The sequence below is a fragment of the Toxotes jaculatrix genome, chromosome 16, assembly GCF_017976425.1.
Source record: "Toxotes jaculatrix isolate fToxJac2 chromosome 16, fToxJac2.pri, whole genome shotgun sequence".
NCBI lineage: Eukaryota > Metazoa > Chordata > Actinopteri > Toxotidae > Toxotes > Toxotes jaculatrix.
Genome location: NC_054409.1, coordinates 20,653,063 through 20,659,688, shown reverse-complemented (window position 1 = coordinate 20,659,688; position 6,626 = coordinate 20,653,063).

Sequence of the window (6,626 nt, the reverse complement as noted above, 5' to 3'; positions counted from 1 at the left end):
AGTTGACAGTGTGTTCACTGACTCAAACAGAGAATTACTAACAAATTAATTCTGTTATTGATGCTCTGTAAACAAGGTGCTTTACTGCAGGATGTTAGTGTTTGTATACTATTACAAGGCGGTGGCGTGATCTGTTGTACCCGTTGCAAATGTGTCATGTACTCCACCAAAAATACTGAGGAAGCCTTCAGAAAGGTGCCACTTCCTGTGTCTACAAGGTGGAAGCACGTGCATCATAGCACTGAAAACTCTCTTTGACCTGGGTGGCTTTGCTCTATTATTATGCACAACAAAGTCAATAGTATATATATTTTTTTAACAAATATAAAGCTATCCTGTAATTAGCAAAAAATGCATTAATATAGCATTCTCTCCTGAGAGAGGTGCTGAGCACTAAACTTTGATCAGCAAAAACAGAATTTGATTTGCTGACATGGTGATAAAGCAAGTGATGTGTCAGGCAGCAAACACACCACATATGTCTTCATATGTGGGGAGTTGCTAATACTAACCCTGCACTTTTGTTAAATCTGCATCAAGCAATTTTTTTTCTACTGACCAACCCCTATCCCTGAACAAAATGCTGTTAACTGACACCCAAAAAGTCTAAAATGCATAGACATAACATGCGAAATGTCCGTGAAAACGGTGTGTCATTTAAACACAATCCCATGAGATCAGGTGGCAAAAGCAGGTGGTGGTGTGAACTAGAAGCGATTCTCAGCCCAAATCAGGAGGTACTTAATCATTTCTGAGTCATACCCACCATCTACTCGAAATGATTTTCTTTGATGTTTTCCATGCACGTAGACCTTTGTAACGTAATGCACACCCCTAATTTGTGTGTTGTTGGCTTGAAGTTAGTGCTATTAGCAAGGATGCAGGAGCACAGATGCTGGATTTTGCTCCAGTTGTTCACACACGTCCCATCAAAATATCATGTTCATCGCCTGTTCCCATCAAATCTCACTATTTCTTTTAAACCAAAAAAATGACCGTTGATTTGCATCTAGGTTCTGTATTATTGGCATGAATATGGATTCAAGACTTCACTCAAGATGACAACAGGTTTTCTTGTCTGATTAAGCAGAACATTTTTTGCACGCTAACAGGAAGTGACATGTTTTATCTGCTTTGTTATCTGCTTGGGCTTTCTGTTGTATCTATAAATACAACTTCCTGTAATGTAACTCCCCTTGATGTACACTATAAGGTTTTAGTACTCTTTTTTTGTTTTAATCTGCTATGACAAAATGGTTTTTCCATCCCTGTCGTTGTTTCTAGGTGTCAAGTTGCACAGATGTCTTGAATAGATGGATTTACATTTTCTCAATTGTGACTCAAAACGACACTCTGAGTTTACGATTGAGGTACCGTAATTGTTCCTTCTGTCCAAAGTGGCCGCAAAAAATATTTTACATAAAAAAATAAGGAATTTGGAACTAAAAAGACCATAATTTTGATAGATACCCGCCTAATTTGTCTACCTCAGACTGCCTTATTTTACTGATCTTTAGAACATACAGTACTCAGCACTGAGCATGGACTTTCATGGATTATATCACAGATTATATCACAGGTGGTATCTCTGGAGAGGTATCTCTTTGCATATTAACAAGAGTAACAATTACAGCGATCAAATACTGTTTCAGTATTTTTCATCTGGGTATGGGAGTACTATGAAAAACCCTTAAAGCCATATTCAAGTAAACAAAATAGATTTCAAGCAATAGTAAAAGAGAGTTTTCCTCATTCCAGTGGAACACTTACTTGAAATCCTGCTTATACTTGGTTATGACTATTTATACAGTATTTATTATCATGTTTATCATTATACACTGGTCTATTTTTAAAAGCCTCACCTCTGCTTGATGATGACAGTGTCTTGGGTTGTACATGGTTTTCCCTTCAGGACAGCAGCTACCTTACTCACCAAACAAAATGACCAACTAAGTAGTGAAGTCTGATTTATACTTGATGTGGCTTTGGCACAGCGATAAGAGTGGCAGCACAATGTTTAACTGTTGAGACACGATGCCTGGCAGCAGAGAGTAACTGTAAACACCCAAGGGTATAAAACCTAAATGCAAAACAAGAACAATGATGTAATCCCAGGGACATGTCTGCTGTGGTCTGTCCTTCACAAATTAGTCAAATATTTGAGGTGGCGTAGAATCTTTACATGCTGTAAGAATAGAGTTCAGAGTTACACCTAGAATTAGGCTTAAACCTGCAAGAACTGATTTTTTCGGAAACAAGTTGCACAACACTGACTTCCATCATTTCAGTTAATGTGGCAAACTATGGCTAGTAATGCTGTTTTCCAGCAGTAATGCAGTAACATTAGCTAATGATGGATGTGACTCTAGTATTCTCTCTTTCAGTTCACTTTTTTGTCTAGACACTCCTAAGGGAAATATCTAGCTATTTAGCTGCTAAATTCTCGGTTATGTTCACCAGCTAGTTGTTAACTTTGTCTGTCTGTTGTTTGGTACTGGGCAGGTAGTGTACAGTAAGTCGTTTCAGATTCAGGTGATAATTCTCTGTAGGATCTATAAGTCACTATAAGTGACACCATTTCCCATTGTTCCATTGTCCTCTTCACAAAAATATAAATTATAGACGCACCAATAAAGCAAACCTTTCCTGCATGACCTGTGAATATGCACTAATATACAATTAGACGGCCACTTATGAAGTTAGCAATTCAAAAGACTAGATGGAAGAAGAAGAAAAAGGTCGTCAGGCACCACAACCTGACAGGAAGGAAGTGCGCTCCAACCAGTCAGGCTGGTTGACAGAACACAAAGCAATGATGTGTTTACAGTACGCTATACAGCACCTGCAGATGTAGTGAACCTGTTAGCCTCTGTAAACTGCACAAATTTTTACAGGTGTAAATGACAGAGACATTATAAGTTAGTTCTTTTTCTATGTGGTTGTGCATTACTTTCCTGTGTGTAAATCTGTATCATTTGTTTCCCCTTTAAGCCTCTTATCAATAAAACGGCTTCAGAAGAATGAAACAGTCAAACGTAAAAGCAAGGTCGGATTGAGTTACTGGACATCATAGATTCCTAGTATAACACTGCGGGTGCATTTCTAACTCATGATACATTTTTCCCCAGAAGTGAGTGATGACCTCCATCTGTTGGGATAAGTATAAGATGTATTCAAGAAACCTGTAATACATATTGGCACTGGTTATCTTTTCTGCAGAAACTCAGGAGACAGTAGGAGATTTCATGTAGGAGATTTAACCAACATTTGCCTTGGCAGTGCCGGTCTGTAAGTCTTTTTAAGACTTTTAAGACACTTGCATATAAATTTGTGTGGAGGTCTGTGCAGAACAAGCAAAGAAGTTTGTATTTTAATATTCGTAATACTTACAGATCTCATATGCTTCAGTGGATGAAACTGACTGAAAAAGCATGGATGCTTGTATATGTAGGGAAGGAATGCTGATTCTAAGCGAGTGCCTAAAGACTGACAAGAAGTTCTATCCCACCCTGGGAAAACCAGAGAAATTTTTGAGTTCCCCAGGGAGGTATAAGCACCAAGCCTCCCATCCACCACCACCAAACCCCCCACCCCCCAACCTCGATCCCTCTGCCCATTTCAACTCAGGTCCACTTCGCGGAGTCAGTACATTTGACAAAACCTCAGATTCCTTGATAGCTCAGCTTTCCCCAGGGATCTAATGAAAACGCCATTTACCACAAAGAAAATGTATTGGCTGCTGACGTGCTCCCTAACTCTGTGAGACCTTGAGTAAATTAACAGATTTGGGACTTAAGAATAAAAAAAAATCAGTTTATGTTTACACGTGAGTGTGAATGTCCCAGTCAGTATCACATTCTCTGTTTCTCGCCTACAAGTGCAGATCTGTATTTTGTTGTTTATTTTACTGTTGCGGTTTATGACTGTGTATGTTTTGCTCTCGCACTGTGTTGAGTGCCAACAGCTTGAGAGCGTTATTAAATTTTGAAGATCCTCCTTGTTCTAAATAAGGGAACAGATCACTGAAAGGCAAGTCCTGATTTGTCTGTACTCCCCTGTCAGTTCTTGCATTCCTTAAAACAAATTCAGTGGTATTATTGATTCTATAAAATGAAACTGCACAATTCTGAAACTGGCTGGTGGTGTTCTGCATATGGCTGTGTGTGTTTGCCCTAGAGAACGTCCAGCTAATCAAACATCCCACACAATCTTCCCATGTCGTTTATAAGGAGTAACCCCCCCACCCCCCCTTCCCTTGGGGAGTCAGGTTACTCCCCCACTTCTATAAAACAGCATGGAACTCTTGGGACGAGGATGTATTCTTGATTTAACCCCAATAAACATTCCGGAAATTATTTCAGCAGTGGGATCAGTTGTTGTTAAAACAGATTAAAAGAGAATCCATAAACACTGACACACAACTGATGGCAAAAAGTGGAAGCGAAAGCTGCTCGGCCGATGGCAGCCTGCTCTCAACAACCATGCGTTTTTAAGCAATCATTCATACAATATCTACACGTAGTAAAATATCCCTCCATTTAGAATTTCTAACCTGCTTGAAAACATTTAATTATAGTTCATTCTTAGTATTTTAATATATTTTAACATTTTGTGTATTGGCGAGTCCCCTGGTATCACTATTACTACCATGGAGGCTGGGCTGACAACAGAATTTCTTAATATTTCAATGGCAGCTGAAACAGAAACAGCAATCCAATTAGAGACAGTTATGTCTAGTAATTCACCGTCCACAGCAAATGTTGAGTCAGATTTAGATTTTAACTGCTCTCAAAGCGTCCGAGCAGCAACGAGGACACAGCCAGAGAACTAGTCCTGTAATATTAGTTGAGACAAATTTCATTATGTTAGATTCTTTGTGCAACTACTGTCTCTGAAACAGGGCAAGAATCTTTACGTCATTTTGTTAACCGTAAAAATGCTTATGAAAACCACAGTTATTTGTTCATGTCTGTTCACATGTAGTACGTCAGTATTCAAATATGGTTGCACACAACACACAGTGAGGGTACAGTCAGATCAGGTTACACAAGCAATACTGAAAGGTGGTCAGACTAGGCTTAACACCTGACCACACACAATAGTGCCCACGATACATCAAGGACCTGCATAGACAGCTGTGTCATCTGCATAAGCTTAAATACGTGCATGAACCACATGTCAATGTTGTCATTAAAGTGAGAAACAGGTCATGACAACACCGATCCGTGTTTTCTTGAGCAATAACACAGCAATGTGCTGTAGATCTCCACCAATGGAGCATAAATAAGATAAGAAATAAGTTGCCTAGTTTTTGTTTTGTGGATAGTAATAAAATCTTTTTTCCAAATTTAGTTCACACTAAAGTGAAATCTGATCTCAGGGGTCACAAAAACACAGATTGCTCTATGTGATCTTGGGAGCTATGGCACCCAAGGTCAATTCTGAGCACCCATGGGAAAAATTTACTGTGACCGTATCAGAAGAATAGTAACGCGGAATAATAACAATAATAGTAACTTATTTATAGAGCATTTTCGCGAGTCTTGAATGTGATTAATGGTACTTAAAAATGGATTTTTAAGGGGACTGGGGGTCAGTGCAATGAAGCCAAGATTGTTCTGTTGAGTACGAAATGCTTGCTTTGTTGGGAGGTTACGAAAGCATATACAGTTTTCTCAGTGTTAATAAAAGAAGAAATTGATCTAATTAATTCCTCAGCTGATAAAAATATGACTGAACCGAATAAGTGAACTATGTTCAATGTACCAATCATTTATTGTGTATGTACAGTAAATAGTAGCCATCTATGTGTGTTAAAATCCAGCTCAACTGGCTACAGACACAACCCAAATGCTTTTTTTTTTTTAACAAGGTCAGCGACGTTGTGAGATGATGTCAACTTCCAGGTAATGCTGTCCTTCCTTAACAGACACAAATATGTGGTTTTTCAAAATGAAAGGTTAATAATTAACCCACGCAAGTCTGATATCATACCAGAATCCACAGCTGTGTATCTAAGTACAGGGGAAAAAAAAAAAACAAAACACTTTGATCAAACCACTGTGATCACTAAATCTAGACATTGCCGAGCTGATTTTTAGATTATTTGTTTAGTGGAAGTAGAAGAACGCAGAGGAATGAGGTATTACAAAACAAAGAGCACAAAGTGAAGCCAGATGACTCGTCTTTACTGAGCAGTCAAAATCTGTAGTTTCAGTAAAATAAAAAAAAATTAAAAAAAAAAAAAAAAACTAAAGATAAGATTTTAATTTTCTCCTGCAAAAAAGTATATACAGCCTACAGTGTACTATAATGCAAAAACAGAAACAGGAAAAAAAAAATGTAATTATTACTCCCACCACCAAACAGATGTATCGTTTCTAAGTCATGACTCATCACCTAATGGCAGTGGCTCTGCCTGCTTGGTACTATCTTGACAACACATGCTTGAAAGGGAGACCACTGAGTAGCTGCAGTATGAAGAAATGCATGAGTGTGTGTTCAAAGATAAAGACCCGGCAGTCCTGCAGGGGGAAAGCCAAACTGTCACACATCTGACCAGCCACTCATTTTCTTAGACAGAGATGGATCCGTCCTGACTTCCTGGATGTGAGGGAAATGTGCGG